The 20,689-nt window shown below is 42.4% G+C and overlaps 1 protein-coding gene across 1 annotated transcript in view; it reads right to left on the bottom strand.

Annotated features, from left to right (window-relative positions):
• LOC111864131 (insulin-like growth factor-binding protein complex acid labile subunit) overlaps positions 1 to 19,937 on the bottom strand; it is a 75,289-nt gene extending 55,352 nt beyond the window's left edge. The window contains exon 1 of the mRNA XM_023851166.2: positions 19,868 to 19,937. The gene's annotated coding sequence lies outside the window, so the exon portion shown is untranslated. The remainder of the gene's footprint in view (positions 1 to 19,867) is intronic.
• Positions 19,938 to 20,689: the final 752 nt, after the last annotated feature.

Genomic DNA, 20,689 nt, shown 5'->3' with positions numbered 1-20,689 from the left:
GCACACACAAACTAAACATCCATGCCCTGAGTGGGATTCGAACCCACGATCCCGGTTTCCGAGCGAGCGAAGACAGTACATGCCGGGCTGTGGAGTTAGCAAGCAAATAAACAAGAATTGAATTATTATTATTATTATTATTATTTACCACTCGTGGGGGATAAACAATGCAAACAAAATTAAAGTCTGAAAGTTCGAAGGGAACGGACGGTTCGGTAGATTGACGCATAGGCTAGAGTTCAATATGAAATCGGTTCTGATGGAAACGCAGAGCGAGAATGTATGATTGGATTCATCTGGTTCAGGCCAGGGCGCAGTGGCGTAAATTTTCTGATTAGGTGAGTGCTTATTGACTTATTTAGAGTGATTCTGCTCTACAGAGCACTATGATTTTGCAGAGTTTTGTCTCCTTTCCTTGACCCTTGCTTCATGATAGTTTCTCGCTTGATTTGCTCTTTGACCCTGAGGATGGAGGAAACATGTCAATGGCGGACTACACGGCGTAATGTCCCAAGAAGATATAACTCTGCATAACTACCGCTGTGATAACCTCAGATTCTATATAGTAGTAGTATTTCAATTACCGTATTTACGCATGTATAGGCCGCGTGCGTGTATAGGCCGCAGCACAATTTTCAGACAGAAATTATAGAAAAAATAATTTTCTTGGAATATTATTTCAGGAGTAGAACACCCTGTATTACTAATTATGAATATATATTTTTTTAAATGAAGTGTGATTTCGAATATTTCGAATATAAGCCGCACCCCAGTTTTCCTCTTGAATTTTTGGCCAAAAATGTGCGGCCTATACATGCGTAAATACGGTATATGAATAGCACAGTCGGTACAGCGACTGACTACGGACTGGACGGCCGAAGTGTCGGAGTGTGAGTCTCAGTAGGGGCAAGATTTTTATCATCTCTACGTCGGCTAGACCGATCTGGGTGCCACCCAGCCTCCTATCCAAAGCGTACCGGGTTCTTTTTCTCCGGGGTGAAAGCGGCAGAGGCGTGAAGGTGACCACTCACCTCCAGCTGGTGCCGAGGTCAATAATACGTGGAACTATACCTCCACTGGCCCAACCATCCGTGGCGTAGTGCTTAATTAGTTAAGCACAGGACCAACTTTATTTAATCTATTTAATGACGCTGTTATTAACGCCACCTATATATCGCCAAATGGTTGGATGACTAGTGAACAACAACGGACATGTGTGTTGTACACTATATGCATTACATACACTATATAACATGTAACACACCAGTGGGTCCACTCGGTTTACATGGAAAATTTACGCTAAGTATATAGTAGATTCGGAGAAGTTCATAGAGGTATGCCTAGGCCCACTGGGGCTGTAGTGCCAAGGAAAAAAAAGGTAGATTAATTGTTAACTATGTAAAAACCGGACCTAAAGATGGCACACGTGTGGCGAAACATGTCGACCTAAACAGCAAATTCCACTGCTGGAAATAGTGTTTTGTTGACAGAAGATAACAAATTGTATACGTAATGGTGCACACAACAGGATGCAACAAAATATGAACAAGAGAATATACCATTTGCCTTCACTTAAGCTACGTAACACAAAGTTTTGGTATTTAATTAAGAGTTACTATAGCCCAACCAACTGGTATGGAATTTAAAATATCAGTTGTGTTGGTTTCCGGGAGCCGGGATAGCTCAGTCGGTATAGCGACGGGCTATGGGCTGGACGACTGAGGATTCGGAGTTCCGAGTCCCTGTAGGGTCAAGAATTTTCATTTCTCCATATCGTCCAGACTGGCTTTGCTGTCAACCCAACCTCCTATCCAATGGGCACCGGGGACCTCTACCCGGGGTTAAAGCTGCCGAGGCGTGAAGCTGACCACTCACCTCCAATTAGTGCCGAGATCAAGAAAATGTGGATCTATACATCTACTCCCCCACACGTCTTCATGCCGTAGTGCTTACTTACTTAAGCACAGGGACAACTTTACTTGTTACCTGTGATGGGTTCCAGTATCGACTGGTTCAAAAGTTGTTAGAAAATCTGGATTCATGTACACAAAAACGAAGGTAGGCTAAGTACTGGTACATCACATAACAAGTGGATATCTTTAACTCTTATAAATATTATTTTAAGAGAAGACTTTCTATATACCGTATATTTAATGAAATACGAGGAAAAATACATCTATATCTTCTTGCGATGAAATACAGGGTAATTCGTAAGCCCCTCCAGAAACACTGACAAAAATTAGGATCACTCAGTAGACCAAATACATGGCTACAAGAGTACAGGTGATTCTAAATTATCGTCGGGGTTTCGGAGAGATTTATGAATTATTCTGCATTTTCACAGCCGTCCATCGCAAAGAGCGGGGGTTAAGTTCCCGAGAAACGCAGCGGCTGGCAGCATGGCGATTGGCTTGGCATGACCAATATCTCATGAGAAACTGAGGGCCAGGGAAACGCAGCCGCTCTTAACTCTCATCAAAACTTAACAAAGTTGTCTTTTCCTACAAGAAACAAACAATGCGAAATAACATTTTTAAATAATAAAGTTAAGGTAACATACTAATTATAAAAATGAATTAATCAATGTTATTATTTACATTTAAGACATTAGATTACAGAAGGTTTAAATCGGTGACGGTGACCATGGCATTTGTGCAATCTTCATTACTTAGCCGTCATTGCAAATTTTTCTAATCGAATATCAAATCAGCGGTGGATGCAACCCGTAGACCAGTACTTTCTAGTCCTGTTTTGATAGCCATTTCACTCACTCGTGGAGTCGAGCCCTTCTTGAGAAGTCACGATTTATGCAGCTACTCAAGAACTTCCCAGCATTTTATAGAACCCGAAGGTTCATTGCCGTGTTCACAAGAGCTATCCACCTGTCCCTACCCTGAGCGAGATCGATCCAATCCATACCATCCCATCCTATCTCTCTTAGATAATTTTAATATTGTTCACCCAACTATGTCTTGGTCTTCCCAGTGGTCTCTTTCCTTCTCGCTTTCCCACCAATATCCTATATGCATTCCTCGTCTCCCCCATTCGTGCTACATACCCTGCCCATATCATCCTCCTTGACTTGATCATTCTAATTATACTTGGATAAGAGTACAAGTTATGAAGCTCCTCTTTGTGCAGTTTTCTCCAACCTCCGAGACCAAGTTTCACACCCATTCAGAACCACAGGCAAAATTATAGGTTTGTATATTTTTGAGAGCCATTTGCGTTCATTAATGTATGTTATACTTCTATTTGAATTTCTTATTATAAAGTGAGAAAATACTGAGTTGATCTGGCTCAGGACAAGGTCCAGTGGAGGGCTCTTGTGAACACGTTCTAGAAAGAACCTTCGAGGTCTGTAAGAGGTAGGTACCCATGAACTACTTAGAAGGCTGTCTCACGAGATACGGTGCGTATGTTTCAGGATATTTATTACTCCTGAGCTCATTGTGTTCATTCCGGGAATTTTTGCGCGTCAGCTGTCTGCAATGCGCAGTATAATGGCCTCACACGTACGTAACTAATTTCTGTCTGTACTTCAGCTGATAGCGGGAACGATAACGATCAGCGGAATGAATCGTGTGCATTTGTAATAGATTTTACTTCGAAACAGAGTATTAACTGCCATCTAGTGACAGGTATGTGTACTATTATAAATTCTTGTCACTAGATGGCGTTAGGGGACATCATGTATCTTCCACCCAGACTTGTGGCTTTGATGGCAGTTAGCTGATATTCAAGTTCATAATTGTCCATGATAATACACTGTTATACAGGTCCGGGGTTCGTCATCATAAGCACAGAATCTAGTTATTGCACTGAGAATTTCGTTAAGGTCCAGTTTAGTTACGTTCTGATCCAACTTTATGGCATCAGCCGAATTTGAGTGTAGGCTACAATCTTTCATCTCCCATGCATCTCAACTTCCTACATTAGGTCACTATAACAATGTTAGGCGAAAGTTAAAATTGCGAAGCTCCGTATTGTGTAATTTCGTCCAGTACAGTGTTACGTCATACCGCCTCTCTGGTCTAGCGGTCCCGGGTTCGACTCCCGGCGCTACCAGATTTTCTGAGAAGTAGTGGGCCTGGAATGGGGTCCACTCAGAGTCGTGAGGATAACTGTGAAGCTACTTGAATGGAAAAGTAGCGGCTCCGGTCTATAAAACCGTGGGGATTCGTTGCGCTGGTCACGCGACACTCTCTATCCGCTAAGTTGGCACTAACTTTGACGACAAGCGGTGTCTGCTCGGTCGGTATAGTTCACTTGTGGACTAAAGCCATTAAAAAAATAGTGTTACGTTGCTTCTCATAGTTCTACACATTCTTCTCGAGACTTCTCTTTTGAATCTTAAGATTTTTAATATTTAAAACATGTTAGCCTTCCAGTGCAGATGACGGTAGCCGAGCGGTCTAAGCCGTGAACAGTCTTGGCTCGCTCGGAAGCCGGGATCGTGGGCTTGAATCCCACACAATGCATGGATATTTGGTGTGTGTATGCGTTTATTCTGTGTTTAGGTAGAGGCCTTGCTATGAGCTGATCACTCGTCCAAGGAGTCCTACTGTCTGTAAAATGATGGCTAACACTGAAAAATCAGCCCTATGCTCAAAAGTTGGAGCGAAGAGGAAAGAAAAAGAAAAGCCCCCCAATATTAGAGCTAGTAAATTTATAGCGTAGAAGAACTTTAAACGATTTGATGATGTCCTGTTTCGTGGTGCTATCCCAGCATTCGCCTGGAGGTACTGATCAAACCAATGACAGTATTAAACAGGATATTAGGCAGTTTGTTCGAGATTCTAACCTGCTGTCTTTCGAACACAAGTCCAGCACCTTACAGCTTCAAGAGCCTGCACAGCTATTGATGTATCTGCGGATTCAACATCATCTGGCGAATGAACTGTCGCTCAAGTAAAACCACAACGAAATATGACAAAAAGTTTTTACGATCATTGTCTCCAGGATATCGCCACTGGTTGTAATTACGCGCATGAATGCCCAGCGCAGGTCCATTCAAACGTTGCAGAAGATATACAAAAGTTGATATTTCTGCCACTGAACAGAGCTTCAGTTTTCGAATTTCATATCTGACGTCATGCTGTATCATGTGAGGGTAGTTAAGCTCTTCAGGCCCATAATGATATTTTCAAGTGATCTTACTTACTTACTCACTTATGGAGCTGAGCCCTTCTTGAGGAAAAGCCAAGTCTACAGCTACTCAAGAATTTCCCAGCATTTTGTAGAACCCGAAGGTTCATTACCGTGTTCACAAGAGCCCTCCACCGGTCCCTATCCTTAGCCAGATCAATCAAAGCCATACCATCCCATCCTATCTCCCTAAGATCAATTTTAATATTGTTCACCCACCTATGCCTTGGTCTTCCCAGAGGTCTCTTTCTTTCTGGCTTTTCCACCAATATCCTATACGTATTCCTCTTCTCCCTTATTCGTGCTACATGCCCTGCCCACCTCATCCTCGTTGAATCTTCAAATGATCACTGTCTATAAATCATCGATAGCAAAATTACGAAGGTACTTAAATTCCTGATGAGGTATTCTGACTTATCGGGCTTTATAATTACGTAAAATTCATGGATATTGTTAATAATAATTAATAATCAACATTAAGTCTAAATATATAAAGATTAATGCCTACGAAAGTATACAGTAATTCTATCTGTTCTTTTTCTCTTGTATGACCCTGAAAAGTGATACCTCCCCTTAAGGGAATAGCAAAGATTGAAAGTGCTTAAACAAAGTTGCTCTGAGAAGAATATCTGGACCTATCAAGAATTGTGGCCGGTCACATTGAGCGCTTGGAGGGAGCAAACAATTTTACACAGTTTTGGTGGGCAAGACTACTCGAATTCCGATAGTAAAAAGAAATATTTGTAGGCCCTGAATTTGCAATTTAAATAACAAATGTCTGTAGCGCAGAACATATATTGCTCATATTGTGTAATATATGTTTCGTTTGCACTTAGGAAAAAGAGTTGTTCTTAACAAACTACTAATAGTTTAGCAAGTCAAGAAATTACGTGCCTCTTAAGAAACCCGATGATTCATTACCGTGTTGAAAGAGCCCCTGCAGTGGACCCTACATTACAGGGTCCAGTGACAGTAAGTATAGGACCTAGACTTACTCAAGCGAATCCAGTCCACACGTTCCTATCTTCTCTAGGATCTTCTCCTAGCATTATCATTTCCTCTGCTCTCTTTCTTTCAGGTTTTCCGACTAAAATTTTGTATGCATTTCTAATCTTCCCCGTGCGTGCTACATCTTATCCTTCCTGATTTGGCCAAGATTATAAATATAAAAGCATAGGCACAATACTTATTCTGTATCCGTTATATTGATACACTTTCTTTCAGTGGTATGAACACAGTCTCAGTACAGTGACTGGATACTGGATGGACGAGGATTCGACTCTAGGCAGAGTCGACACTACAGACAGGATGCCTGTAGTGTCCCAGAGGGACTGGGGGAGACCGCGAAAATAACAGATATCCAAATCTGAGACGTTATGTTCTGTTACGTATTTATTATTTTAACATAGGCGAAACTGCAAAGTTATCAAAGTTATGTTTTCTTTGCTTTCTTCTAAGCATTGCATATCTGGAATCCAGCGGAGTAGATTAATTTCTTCCGTTTTGCGAATGGAATGACGTCATTTTTCGTGGTATAGTAACGCAGCCACTTCATAAAATGTAGCATTTCTCCGTTTTCATCACGCCGGAGTTCTGAGTACCTGAATTTATTTCTTCATGCATTCAGAGAAAGGCCGAGGCAGGAATTTCAGTGTAACTGGATCCATAGAACCGTCATTGCATTAGGAATCCAAAAGGATGGAAATGAGTTCATTTTTTCGGTGTGACCTTAATGCGCAGTCCCATGTTTCATAAACAAGAACTAAACGGTGTACTTTATCGGAGAACACTTATTAATATCCTTCACTTTAGCCATGATAATTATGGACACATCAAGGACACCGTTTAATTTTTGTGGTGAAATTTGTATTTTAAAGGAAAGAAATCACGAAGGTTAGATACAACGCAGACACTTTTTGAGATCATTGTAAGGCTCCACTATATTAACCACAAAAGAAACGCTGATATCAGAGAAATATTGAAAATTACAAATATATATGCACAAATAGAAGGTCATCAACGTAGAAAGCAAAGGGGCCACCTTCCACAATTGACATTCCATTAACGACCGAATGGGCAACGAGACTCAAGATGACCCAAAGGACGATGGTAAGACCAAGATCTTATTGGGATTCACAGGAATAGACCACGACGATCTATATTGTGACATGTAGGCCCGTTGCTGGGCAACGACTAGGTAAACACATTCCCGCGACAACGAATACGCAGGCAACAATCGGATAACTTCAGTTGCTATACAACAGTAGAGAAAAAGGTGTTTCTATGTGGTTCGTATATATCCACGGCTGGGTAGCGGATGTGTTTTCTGTAGGTTCGCCTCAGACTATATAAGTAGTCCAGTCGTAAATCGTAAGTCATAGTTCAAAGCAGTAGCAGTATAAAGTAGAACCAAGAACTAAGTCATTCGTAAATCAGTCAGTGTGAGTCACTGTCAGTCATAGTCAAGTCAGTCGTAGAATGAGAAGGAGAATGGAGCGCGTCCTCGGCAGTCAAGGAAGAAGGGTTCGGCTGAAGACTGATTTCTGGTACTCATTTCTATTAGAAGCTGAGTCAACCCCAGGGCCATAGTGCGGCTGGAAGGATTAGGTAAATTGAAAAAATCCATCTCATCGGGATTCGATCCCGCGACCTTCCGACTTGTAGCATAGTGCCTCAACCAACTACGCTACCGCGTGTCCCTTGTTACAATGTGCCGTCCCTATAGTCTTACGATCCGGGATGGCCGCTTGGTTCTCCCGTGCTATAGCCAACCCTGGACAGAAAAGGAAACCTTTATTGTCACACTCCGACAATAGCCCACAAACAGCTGAACAAATATTAAAAATCCAGTTCACGTGATATGTTTAGGGCCCCGAAGGATATTCGTGTTTCTTTTATTTGCGATGGCTTTCCAGCCATAAGCTGTGCGTTGTATAGAGTCAATAATCATAACCTCTTATAGGACGTATGCTTGTATCTTCCCGGTGGAAACAATTTAAAATCTCTTAATAGAATATCTTAAGATAGGTCACTACAACTTTTAGAATCTATTAGTTGCAAGAGTGCGGCTGTGAAAAAAGACTTTATGTGTGTTGCAGTTACAGTGAGACTGTTACAATTACGGTGTTAAAATCCGTTGCCAGGATACGACTAATGAAGACTGAGAAGAATTAGCTTGTGCTAGTGATTTATAAAGTGTGGAAATCAGCGATAGTGGTGTAATTATTTCTAGTTCCGGGTGGTGTGTACAAGTGGTCAATAAATTCTTTTGCCAATCCAAACTCCTTCTGTAGTCACCCTCCCCCCTCCCCTTAATCGTGATACTATGAAGGGTAGCCTGTCTCCCCACCATCAATCGAACCCAGGAGGCTCGGAGTACAATGAAGAATGCCGACCCCAGGCCGATATGGCCGGTAGCTCTGTGTGAACTGGTCCGTGGCTTGTGTCTCCATGTTGCTGCACACTACACAGCGAACTTTACTGTTTGCCCTGTAGAGTCATTGCTGACTCATGGAATTAATAGGAAACTGAAGGTGAGGTCCATGGTTCCATGGACTTACGACTTTGATCTGATCTTCCGTCACCTTGACAGCCTTTCGCATTTCACATTATATAACACGCACATGTATTACCGCCTGTTATGAAGAAAGTTGTATTACCCACATAGTCCCTATGTTTATCTTCCAATTCATTTTATTTTTAGCCTACTTTCCTTATTTTTAAGAAAAAAATTTGGGCTTATGCGATCTCCATGCTGTCGATGTGCTTGTTAATCCCTCGTTATTGACTTCTGAATTTTTTAACCAATCTTTATGAAATCTGATATGCATGTCATGGCACCGGAGCCTATCTCAACGACGTAGTCCATAAATCCCTCCAATTTGTCTGTGTTTCTACATGTTTATCTCTCCAATCATTGCTAGGCAAAGGCTCAGTAAAGTGCGTCCCTCCTTTCGTTGCTAGTCAACTGCTCGGCAAAACACATTCCATCGGGAAAGAATATATGCAAAAATAGAAGAATTCGATTCTAAAGTGTTCTGATGATGGTGTATAACACTCAGAATTACTGGAGTTTAGAACTTTTTTTTCCATCGTTTCCGAAACTGGATCTGTTTCCGCCCTCAGGTGAGGGGGACGACCCAACAGAGTAGGTATCATGGAGGAGCACTATACTGGATGTCAGCATTCCACGCTCTTTGTTCTGAATGGTCCTACGCAGTGTTTTTAGTGTTTCGAAATACACTTCTGACATTATTGTGGTCTCTGTTATGAATTCCGTCATCAGCCATCAACACACCTTTCCTGTCCTGTCCCAGTTGCCATCAGCTTTCTGGCAGGCATGCAGACATAGTTAATTTAAACTTTTTCGGCTTGTTCGGTGAATGTGTGTGCATCCAGTGCTTTGACTGCTTTTTGGTTTCAACATTCACAAATAAAATCTAAGTTCCATCAATTGTCACTCGCACGATGTGATTGAGAAATTCATCGCCACCTTTGTGGTATCGCTCCAAAAACGTTAAAGCCGAAATAATCCTCAGTTTCGTGGGCACCAGTGAGAATTTTCGGAACCAATCTAGCTCAAACCTTGTGATAGCCTAGCCTAACTGTGATAATCTTGTAAAGAACAGTGCGTGAACTTTGCGAAAATTTGCACGAAAGATTGAAATTGTGAAGCGCCGTCTTTCATTACCATGTTTGGCCAACACTTCGAACACTCACTATAGATTGCCGGCCGATCACTTCGCTCTTCATCGTGAACGTTTGTCCGGGCATATTTGAACATTCTACACCACTGTCTTACTCTTTACATTTCGGCCGTAAACCGCAGCGCATAATTCACGATGAATTTCCACAGCGCTCATGATTTAGAGCGAAGAAAGCGGTTAACATCAAGAATTTCGTAGCTGGCGGGATTTTCCATTTCAGCATGGTACTACAGCCTGAAGAATATACAGGAACATGGGAAACTAGTTTGATGGGTGTAGGAACAATCAGATTTACTTTTTTGGCCCATAGTTTCGTCAGAAGAATGTGGACCATGGAACGTTTTGATCCTGTTTGGTAGGTTGTTGAAGTGAATAGAAAAGTTAAGTTCATTTAGATACCATCTGCTTGAAGGTCAGGCCCCACATTACAAACGAGTTGACTGCTTCCCACAGACAAATCTGCTCCTGTCCATTGTGTGACTCGCCGTTGTAAGGTCCCTAGCTCGAATCCCGAACCAAGTTGTTTCTGAGACTCTGTTCGCATCTGCACAGATGTATTTATTCTTCCTATGATATCAGTTCCGGTCACGGTAGCCGAGCAGTTTAAGGCATATACTGTCTTTCCTCGCTCAGAAACTGGGATCGTGGCTCCGAATCCCACACAAGGCATGGATGTTTGGTGTGTGTATGCGTTTATTCTGTATTTAGGTAGAGGCCTTGCGACGAACTGATCACCCGTCCAAGGAGTCATACCGTCTGTAAAAATGACCAATGAAACTGAGAAATCAGCCCTGTCTTCCAAAGTGAGAGCGAAGAGGAAGGAAGAAAATATCAGTCCCAATGAACATTTTAGAACAGACTTGTTCTAACTCATTTCTTTGCTTATTTACAGATTGCTTCACATCTACATGGGTTCAATTTGCTAGCCAGGGAATTACTGAAGTTATATTTTGGCGTTGTCGTAGCTCAGGCGGTTAGTCGCCCGCTTTCCACCGCGGCGGATCGGTTTAGAGCCTAGGTCAGGTCATGTGGCATTTGTGGTGAACAAAGTGGCACTGAGGCATTTTTTTATTGCTAGTGGGATGGGACTAAGTCCCTTGTACTGCGGCCACTTCTGGCCTNTACCTGCCCTGGGTGATTATGATGATGGAGAATTTGGTGGAATGAAGATTGGCAAGGGAAACCGAATTACTCGGAGAAAACCTGCCCCAGCGCCCCTTTATCCACCATAAATCCCACTTGACCAGACCCGGGATCGAACCCGGGAAGCGGTGGGAAGCCAGTGACTAACCGCTTGAGCTATGGCGCGGCCCTCTCTGGGCCAGGTTTCTTCCTAGTACTTCCGTTTCCCTTGCCAATTCTCATGCCACTACACGTTCCATATTAATTTATGGTCTTGGGCTTGTACAATTGGTCGATTAATGACCGACGTACCAAGTGAACTCAGTCTCACCCAACCCCACGAAATAAAAAAAAAATATATTTAGAGTAATAACAGAAAATCATTGAGTCAGCGGACTATTTTGCACTTTTTGCAAAGATTCATTGGACGTAACAGGAATATGTTAAAAATGACATAAATAGTAGCTTCATAATTTGCACCCTTCGCCTAATATATATTATGGTGGTTTGTTCTCGGAGGAGATTAGCTTAATGTCTGGCGCGAGGTGAGAAATCGAACATCACTAGCAAAACCTAATGGGAAGGACCTCTTGGGAGACCTAGGCTCGTCTGGGATATTAAAATCACTGAAGAAAGGGGAATTTTGTGTGGAGATTGGACACCGCTGACTCAAGATAGGGTTTGATGATGGATTTTCGTGAACCCGGTAATATACGATCAGATTCTATAAAATCTGAAATTTTCTTCACCATCTGAGCGACTGCCAGCTTTTCAAGAATGATCCTGCTCCATGAAGATAGTTAAGTTCTGATAACATTTTTATGTGACACTAGAGAATGACCCGCTAAAATCGTCGGCAAACTGACAATATTAATGCAGGAATCCTCTTTGATATAGGCTGATTCCAGAAAAGGTCTATCTTAATTAGACGAAACATAAATTCAGCTCAAAGTAGAATTACTTAAATGATTCATTAAAGTTTCAAGGTGTGTTATAATAAATAGCGATATGATTCATACGTTCACGCGACACCCTCTGTCCGCTAAAGTTGGCGCTAACTTCGCCGACAAGCGGCGGTCGCTCGGTAGGTATAGTTCGCTTGCGGACTAAAACCATGGAGTTATCTTATGATTCATAGGTATTTAGGCTATAACATCGTTGCTATTCAACAATAACTTATGGCACTGCTTCAGTAATTAAGGAAATGCCTGGGAAGAATGAATGTGTAATTCATCCTAAGCATTGCATTGATAAGGAATTTTTGATAAAGAGGAAATGATGTCAACCATATCAGTGAAGAAGTTCTTAAGAGTTTCGATTTAAAAATTAACACTATCTCAGATAACATTCTGTGTAGCCTTTCTAAAAATATACAAAGTGATTTTAAATTATTATAGGGATTACCGTGGCCTGTAATTCTCAAATAAAAAAACAAAAACAAAAGAGAACTACTTACAGAAAATTAAAGTGTAACTCATTAAGTGTTATTATCTATAGAATCAATACCGCAGAATGCGAAAGAAGTTCAACATGCGCACCTTTCGTAAGCAGTTTTATTTTGTTGCACCCGGTTTAAACTTTGTAGGCCACGGAAACTCCGACAATAATTAAGAATCACTCCGTATTTCCTAGTGGAGTATCTTGTCTGATACAATATGTATATTCCTGTTTATTTCCTGGTAATGTCCGATTTCGAGGTGACTAATGTTGTTCATTCATTTACCAATGGTTCACGTTGTTAGGCCCTTGCCTCTTTTTCAGTTTCGTAATCTTTTTTACACAGACGGTAGGACTCCTTGGATGAGATATCAGTTCGTCGTAAGGCCTCTGCCTAAACACAGAATAACATAAACACAGAATAATCAAATACACATACATGGATGCTTTGAATGGGATTCGAACCCACGAACCCAGCGTTCAAACAATCGAAGACAGCTCATGCCATAGTCCGCGCGGCCACAACTAATGGTATTAAACATACATATATTACAAAGGATAATTTTAGATGCCGAATACTCTTTAAATTAATAAGACGCACGTACGGATAGAATTTACTCAAATGTGTGTTGTACTATGCATGGAGATGTGAATTCAAGCAGTCAAAAGGGTATACTGTCGGCACGTTACCTGTATAGATCTATCAAGTATGCAGCTCCCATACCCCTGTCAACGTATTATCAATGTTCACAGGATAGACACGATACACTGAAACAAAAGTCTTTCTCCTCTTGCGCGACCTACTACAGAAGTTCATACAACGTGTTAACATTCAACAGTCCCGTATATTAGTCCGAAGTTGCGAAATTTGGAAGCTTTCATTCACCGTTACAGAATATTTTACATATATATACAAGTATAATAAATTCATATGTTCATATTGTCACGTATATGAGTGACTATAGACTGGGTTTGGATTGAAGATTGGATTTACTGACCATTACAGGTCGTAACTGCGAGTAAATATAGCACCATCGCTAATTTTCACACTTTACAAGCCACTATAGCACACCCTAACTCTTTTCAGTCTGTTATGTCTTCACCAGTCGTTCCTTGGTAACGGCTTCTAACAGTGGAGTTTCTTCAATTTTACCGGCCAAGTCTTCTAGCAAAACACTCCCTTAAACTGACTTAACTTCAAAACTTGTTTCGCTTATAACACCTCGGCTCTGACCGCGTGGAAAACACCGTTCGATGTTGTTCCCCGATCGTTTCCATGTTTGTTTGTGAAGGCGTTTCCTGGTAACGGCTGCATCTACTTATTAAGAAACTACTGCCTAAAAGCCAATGTTGTTTCGTAGTTCGTTTCGAGGTCATTACCCAGTAACGGGTCTACAAGCTAAAATACTCGTATATTGCAGGCACATATTGTGTACACATCAAGGACAGACACGTCTTGCCTTAAAGTATTAATAAGGATACCAACTTTAATATTATCTGTCATTTTCTCTAAAGAAAAGCATACAGAAAAAAAACGTTTAGCATAAAATGTTTCAGCCTTTATTAGAAACCTTTCACGCCCTCACTACAGCCTGATTTCATATTCTTAATATGGATAAAAAAAACTGGGCACTGTTAGACAACACATGACAGGAAGTGCAATTTATATAGGGCACCTGATATTGAGAGTATTGAAAGATAGGAGGTTATGATGGGTTAGATATGTAGTACAGATGAGGGACACAGGAAATCTACATATATACAATTTTTGTGAAGGAAACCTCTATGAAGAAGGGTACTTCTATGACCAAGAAAATGCGTGGGTAACAGTGTGATGAATCTAAAGGAAATAGATTGTTAATGTGGGAGATGAATAGCACAAATCGATTTTAGTAGTAGCTGTGTTGATTGGGCTCTGTTATCAGAGAGCTAGTCTTCCTGATAGGCATTATCCATAGCCTATAAATATGCTACTTCAGTGAGAAGAAATTTATCGACAACATATTCGTTCCTGGCTTACAGTGAAATGGGCAGATAAGTGGAGACTGGCAGACTTCAGTCTACATACAGCTATATAGAGAAGAAACACCAGGTATGGTTGCTTAATATGAAGATATTGTCACATTCGCTCTTACAATCACACAATTACTGCCATCGGCAGTATCACAATTTATAACATAAAATTTTCCAACCACGCGTTCGGGTCTTCTTCCCGCGACTGCTGCTATATTTTAACTGTCCTCGGCGTCTGCTACATTTTAACTGTCTTTGGGGGCTGCTGCATTTTAACTGACTTCTTAGGCAGTGTAGCTCTCTTATAAACCCTCAGCCAGACAACGGGAGAACGCCTCGCTTCCTTGTTGCCTAGTCCCCATGTTTACAGGTGTTGCTGGGCAACGCTGTCGGGAGTTATTTACTACTGCATAGCAACCGCGGCATCCCCTGGTAAGTCACCGCGGGGGAAGGGGGGCGGAGGGTTGACTGGCCCGTTACCGTAGTAGCGACAGCGTCCGATGTTGTTACGTCACCGCTGGCGGGGGAGGGGACGTCCTCCATAGCGCAATACGTCACAATACGTTTACATTTCTAAGTGGCTCTAAATTTTGAGGAGAATATTTGGACCGAAGAGGGATGAAATGACAGGAGGTTGGAGAAAACTGCATAATGAGGAAATTCATAACTTGTACGCTTCTCCAAGTATGATCAAGTTAAGGAGAATGAGGTGGACAAGGCATGTAGCACGAATGGGGGAGATGAGGTGTGGGATGTAACTCAGTGTATCTTCTTATGTAGCCTAGAATCGGACATATAGAAAACGGTTGCGTAATAGGTACTGCTATTGCCGGTTACTGTGTTTATAAGTTGCCTAGCAACCGCTGTTTACTTGCTTCTGCCTAGCAACCGTTGTTTACTCGTCGTTGCTAAGCAATGACGCTTGCGTTGTCACACTTGCTTGAATGTGGGCAGTTCCCACAGAGGAATGCATACAGGATATTGGTGGGAAAGCCAGAAGGAAAGAACTACTGGGAAGACCAAGGCGTAGGTGGGTGGACAATAATAAAATGGATCTTAGAGAGATAGGATGAGATGGTATGGATTGGATGGATCTGGCTGAGGACAGGGACCAGTGGAGGGCTCTTGTGAACACGTAATGAATTTTCGGGTTCCATGAATTGCTGGGCAATTCTTGAGTACCAGCAGAATTAGCGGCTTCTCGAGAAGGGCTCAGCTCTATGAGTAAGTAAGTAAGTAAGTAATTTTTTTTAATGCTAGAGGGGTGGGACTAAGTCCCTTGTACTGCGGCCACTTCTGGCCTATTCTACTAGCCCCAGATGATAGGTGAGGGTGATTATGGAACAATTGGTGGAATGAAGATTGCCGGGGGAAACCGAAGTACTCGGAGAAATCCTGCCCCAGCGCCACTTTGTCCACCACAAATCCCACTGGACCAGACCCGGGATCGAACCCGGGCCACCGCGGTGGGAAGTCAGCGACTAATCGCTTGAGCTATGGCGCGGCCCAAAGTAAGTAAGTAAGTGTTTCTCGTGCGACTTCTATGAGGGTCGCGTGGTAGTTATAAAAGGCAGTGGGTTCGTGAATTCGTCAGAGAGAGACAGACGTCGTTCAAGGCAGTCAGAAAGTCTTTCGTAATGCAATTCAGTAACTGAAGTGTTAAACAGATAAGATTTGTTACCAAGCAACGGCCAGTAAGCAGACGTTGAAGACTTTATTTTATGCGCCATATGTAGTTACACTAATTTTTATGGTAAAGAGTAAAGCTATCCCTGTAACAGGCCGTGAAGGCCCGTAGGGTTGTGAGAGGTCGAGGCTCCCACACTTTCTAGACAATCGGGTCACAGATGGCGGTAAGGTTGTCAGCCTTATGCACCGGCCGCCCTTTACCCCCGTAACATTCATGGTACTGATTTCTCTTAGAGGTTGAGTCGATCCCAGGGTCATAGTGCGGCTGGAAGGGTTGGGTAAATTAAAAAAAATCTACCTCATTGGGACTCGAACCCACAACCTTCCGGCTTGTAGAATAGTGCCTGAACCAACTACGCTATCGCGTGCCCATTAATTTTTAAGGCGTTACGATTATTTGTAGTTAAGACTTGTGAGTGTTCAATAAAACTATTCATCTAATCCAGAATCCATTATTATTAGTCACACCAACCAGGAATATGTGACAATACGTACGTTCGATTGGTGAAGATGAGGGAGCTGTTTTCCACATTTAAGATATAATATAATCGCATTTGAGTCGGGGAAACTGATACAAGCTATTAAAAATTTCTTTGCAGATTAGCCTCGTAATTTTCTTGACGCCATGTAACATAGGCGTTGCGTCTTATCTTTGTGTAATTTTGCAGTTATTTCTTGTCATAATAAAAGATAAGATAGCGTCTGGTCTCCTGTACCGCCCTCTGGCCTGCAAGCGAACCGCTGCTTCTACAGGTTGTTTGGGCCACACGAAAGTCCTGCGAGTCGGTTATGTAACGAGACGTGTTCATTACCCCACCCACATCAGCCGCCACCGGAGGCAGTTGAATGGATTCGCCGAGATGTAGTTGAACAGAAACTGAGATAGTAAATTGTATAAGATTAAGATTGTATAAGTGTTGAGCGAATGTTCAATAAATTCGTTACATCAAATAAGGCGTGAAGTTACTTGTCGCGTTATACACCCAACACGTGACGATATTAGAAAATAAAAATAAAACAATGTAGGGAGAGAAGCAACATTTTTATACATTTCCTAACTTGTTTAATTATCTAAGAGACGTTATATTGACTGATTTTTCATATGAAGAGCAGCGGGTAGAGTTTTCGCGCGATGTTGGAATCGCTTAACATTGGAATCTGTGTTTCCAGACCTACTCGAAACATGGATATCCACTCGCGATTTTGTGTGTTGTCCTTGAGATGGGCCGAACCCCTCCCCTTCCCTCATCCTAGAAGGCCTATCAAATGTCTAACGAACTGTTTGTTTTAGAATGAGTCGGAGCCACAGCATTCCACAAGATCTAGTCTTTGAATGCTGAAGATTTAATGTTAGCGTTACTGGTTGCGTCTTGCTCCTGCACTGTTTATGTACTAGTTCTGTCACAATATTCTCTCGCAAATTCATCTCTCTTTCGGTTTGTATGTCATTTGTTTTAGATATTTTTTGTATTCTACTATACAAATATGATCAATCCACGTGTCTTGCGTCCTATTATTTAGCTGACCCTTTTCCCTCTTATTTCCATTTTCGTCTGTTCCTTGTGTTTCGTTTCGCTGTTTGTGAGTAACCTAATTTCGTCAACATTTCTCAGTATTTCATTTTTTTTTGCCTTGGCACTACAGCCCCAGTGGGCCTAGGCCTACCTCCATGAACTTCGTTTCATTTTAGAAACTTTAATTATATTCTTATCAGTTTTTAGCTCAAACGTTACAACGATGGGCCATGGGCTGGAAGGCTGGATTTCGATTTCCAGCAGGGATACGAAATTTTTCTTTTCTTTATAGTTCCCAGACCGGTTCTGGGGCCCACCCAGCCTCCTATCCAATGGGTACAGAGGGCTGTCTCCCAGGTGACATAAAGGCCGGGGTGTGAAGCTGTCCACTCACCTCCATCTACCCTCGAGGTCAAGAATGATGGAACTATACCTCCATTCCCCCATATGTCTTTAAGGCATATTGCTTAATTAACTGAGCACATGGACAACTGTACCTTTACCTAACCATCCACATATAACATAAATACAAGACTTTTGAAAGTTCCGTTGTTTTGTATAATTTTATCAGTGTATCATTTCGAGTTTTCTTATTTCGGAAGGTCGCGGGTTCAAATCCCGATGAGGTCATTGGATTTTTTTTCAGTTTACCTAATCCTTCCAGCCGCACTAGGCCCTGGGGTTTACTCAGCCTCTAACAGAAATGAGTACAAGGAATTAATTAAATCATTTTCCTGCGGAGTAAAGGGCTGACGGCGCGTAAGGCTGACAACCTTACCGCCATCTCTGAGCGACTGTCTAGATAATGTGGGACCCTCAACGTCTCACAACCCTATGGGCCTTCACGGCCTGTTACAGGGATACCTTTACTTTTTTATTACTTATCTCAGTTTCGTTATGTCTTAATATGATATTCGATAGCTTAAATTACTGAATCCATAGAAATCTGCTTTCGATTGTACTGAATATGAATGAAGAAGGTATGAGCTGAGGTACGCTGTTCAGTTTCGAACTGCTCCCGGATCGGAACCATTTCGGTCGAAATAGTAAAATGGCTCTTTTATTTTGTGCCTCTAGAACGCCCTCCGACTTGCTGTCCCCCTCCCCCGCAAGTTCACTGTGTCAATGGCGAGCGGCCTCGCACGTTTACAGCAATACAACTTGTTTGCGGCCAACTTCTGGTAGTTCCTTTCACCCACTTCACTCCAGTGCAGCCGGCTGACTCATGCCTTCGAGTCTGCAATGTCACGTACACTCGAGGTGAAGCTGTCTGTCCCTGCGACTTCAAGCTTCTTTTCAATTGACTAACCAACCAGCTACCCATCCGACTAGGGCCTGGGCCGTGCCATAGCTCAGGCGGCTTTTCTGTGGCTTCCCACCGCGGCGGCCTGGGTTCGAGCCCGGTTCTGGTTATGTGGGTGGACAAAGTGGCGTTGGGGCAGGTTTCCTCCGAGGACTTCGGTTTCCCCCGCCAATCTTCATTCCACAATCACCATCATCTATCGTCTGGAGCTAGTACAATAGGTCAGTAGTGGACGCAGTACCAAGTGGACTTAGTCTCACCCCACTAAGAAGAATAAGAAGAACTAAGTGCCTGAACTTGCGCGATGCAGGATCTTTCTAGAATATTTTTAATGCTAGTGTGGTGGGGCTAAGTCCCTTGTACTGCGGCCCCTTCTGGCCTATTGTACCAGCCCCAGATGATAGGTGAGGGTGATTGTGGAGCAATTGGTGGAATGAAGATTGGCAGTGGAAACCGAAGTATTCGGAGAAAACCTGCCCCAGCGCAACTTTGTCCACTACAAATCCCACTTGACCAGACCCGGGATCGAACCCGGGCCGTCGCGGTGGGAAGCCAGCGACTAACCGAGTTATATCAAAGGGGATTAGACTATCAGTTCTTCCCAGAACTTCTTGTTCTTTCTTTCTTTCTTTCATTATTCTTCTCTGTTTTCATGTATTCTTTCCAACCATCTTTCTTCATTCCTTTCTGCCCGTTCTTTCCTCTTCATTTGAAGGACGACACGGACAATGATATTGATTTCTTGTGTTTCTTGGCAGGTGAATGTGTTTGTAGGACGGATTAGAATATTGGCTGTGGCCCCTTTCTTCTACTGTCACCTCTCATGATTATCCTTTCTCTTACACTGCACACACTTTGCATATGTTAAACTGTCGTTGAATAAATAAACGGCTGTTCAGTCATTTACGTCACAGAGGAAATGAATAAAAACTCACCTTAGCTCTTGGCTTGCCAGCTATGAATTTCAAGGACAATTATGCGGTGATTTGACAAGTTGTAACTCCTGTATGCCAGTTGCCACCATCTGCCTAGAAGCAAAAATGTGATAATGCAGTTTAGCAAATGACACACGGTAGTTTACTGCTCTGTAGAATTATATGACATTAACCTTTTAAAGCACAGTGTTTTTTTATTGCTAGTGGGGTGGGACTAAGTCCCTTGTACTGCGGCCACTTCTCGCCTATTGTTCCAGTCCCAGATGATAGGTTAGGGTGATTGTGGAGAAACTGGTGGAATGAAGATTAGCAGGGGAAACCGAAGTACTCGGAGAAAACCTGCCCCAGCGTCACTTTGTCCACCACAAATCCCACTTGACCAGACCCGGGATTGAACCTCGACCGCCGCGTTGGGAAGCCAGCGACTAACCGCTTGAGCTATGGCGCGGCCTAAGCACAGTGGTTACTATATGTGTCAACTGCTTTATGATTAGGAAACTACGAATTTTGCACATGGCAGCGCATTTATGTGTTTCGTATGAATCTCAGAATAAACTGAGATTATTTCCCACAAAATATTAACTGGCTGGTTTGTGTAAATGGAGATGCAGTGAACTGATTTTAAAATTAAATATGATTCAGATGAATTTTATTCTTCAAAAATTAAATGACTGCACGGTAACGAAAAAGGCAAGTTAAAGTTGTCTCTGTGCTTAACTAATTAAGCACTAAGCCATGAAGGCGTATGGGGTGGATGTATAGATACACATTTTCTTGACCTTGGCACTAGCTGAAGATGAGTGGTCGGCTTCACGCTTCAGC

Source organism: Cryptotermes secundus, unplaced genomic scaffold (genome assembly GCF_002891405.2).
Source record: "Cryptotermes secundus unplaced genomic scaffold, Csec_1.0 scaffold1216, whole genome shotgun sequence".
Lineage (NCBI taxonomy): Eukaryota > Metazoa > Arthropoda > Insecta > Blattodea > Kalotermitidae > Cryptotermes > Cryptotermes secundus.
The sequence above is the reverse complement of the archived record's forward strand: the minus strand, read 5'-3'. Positions and strand labels throughout refer to the sequence as shown.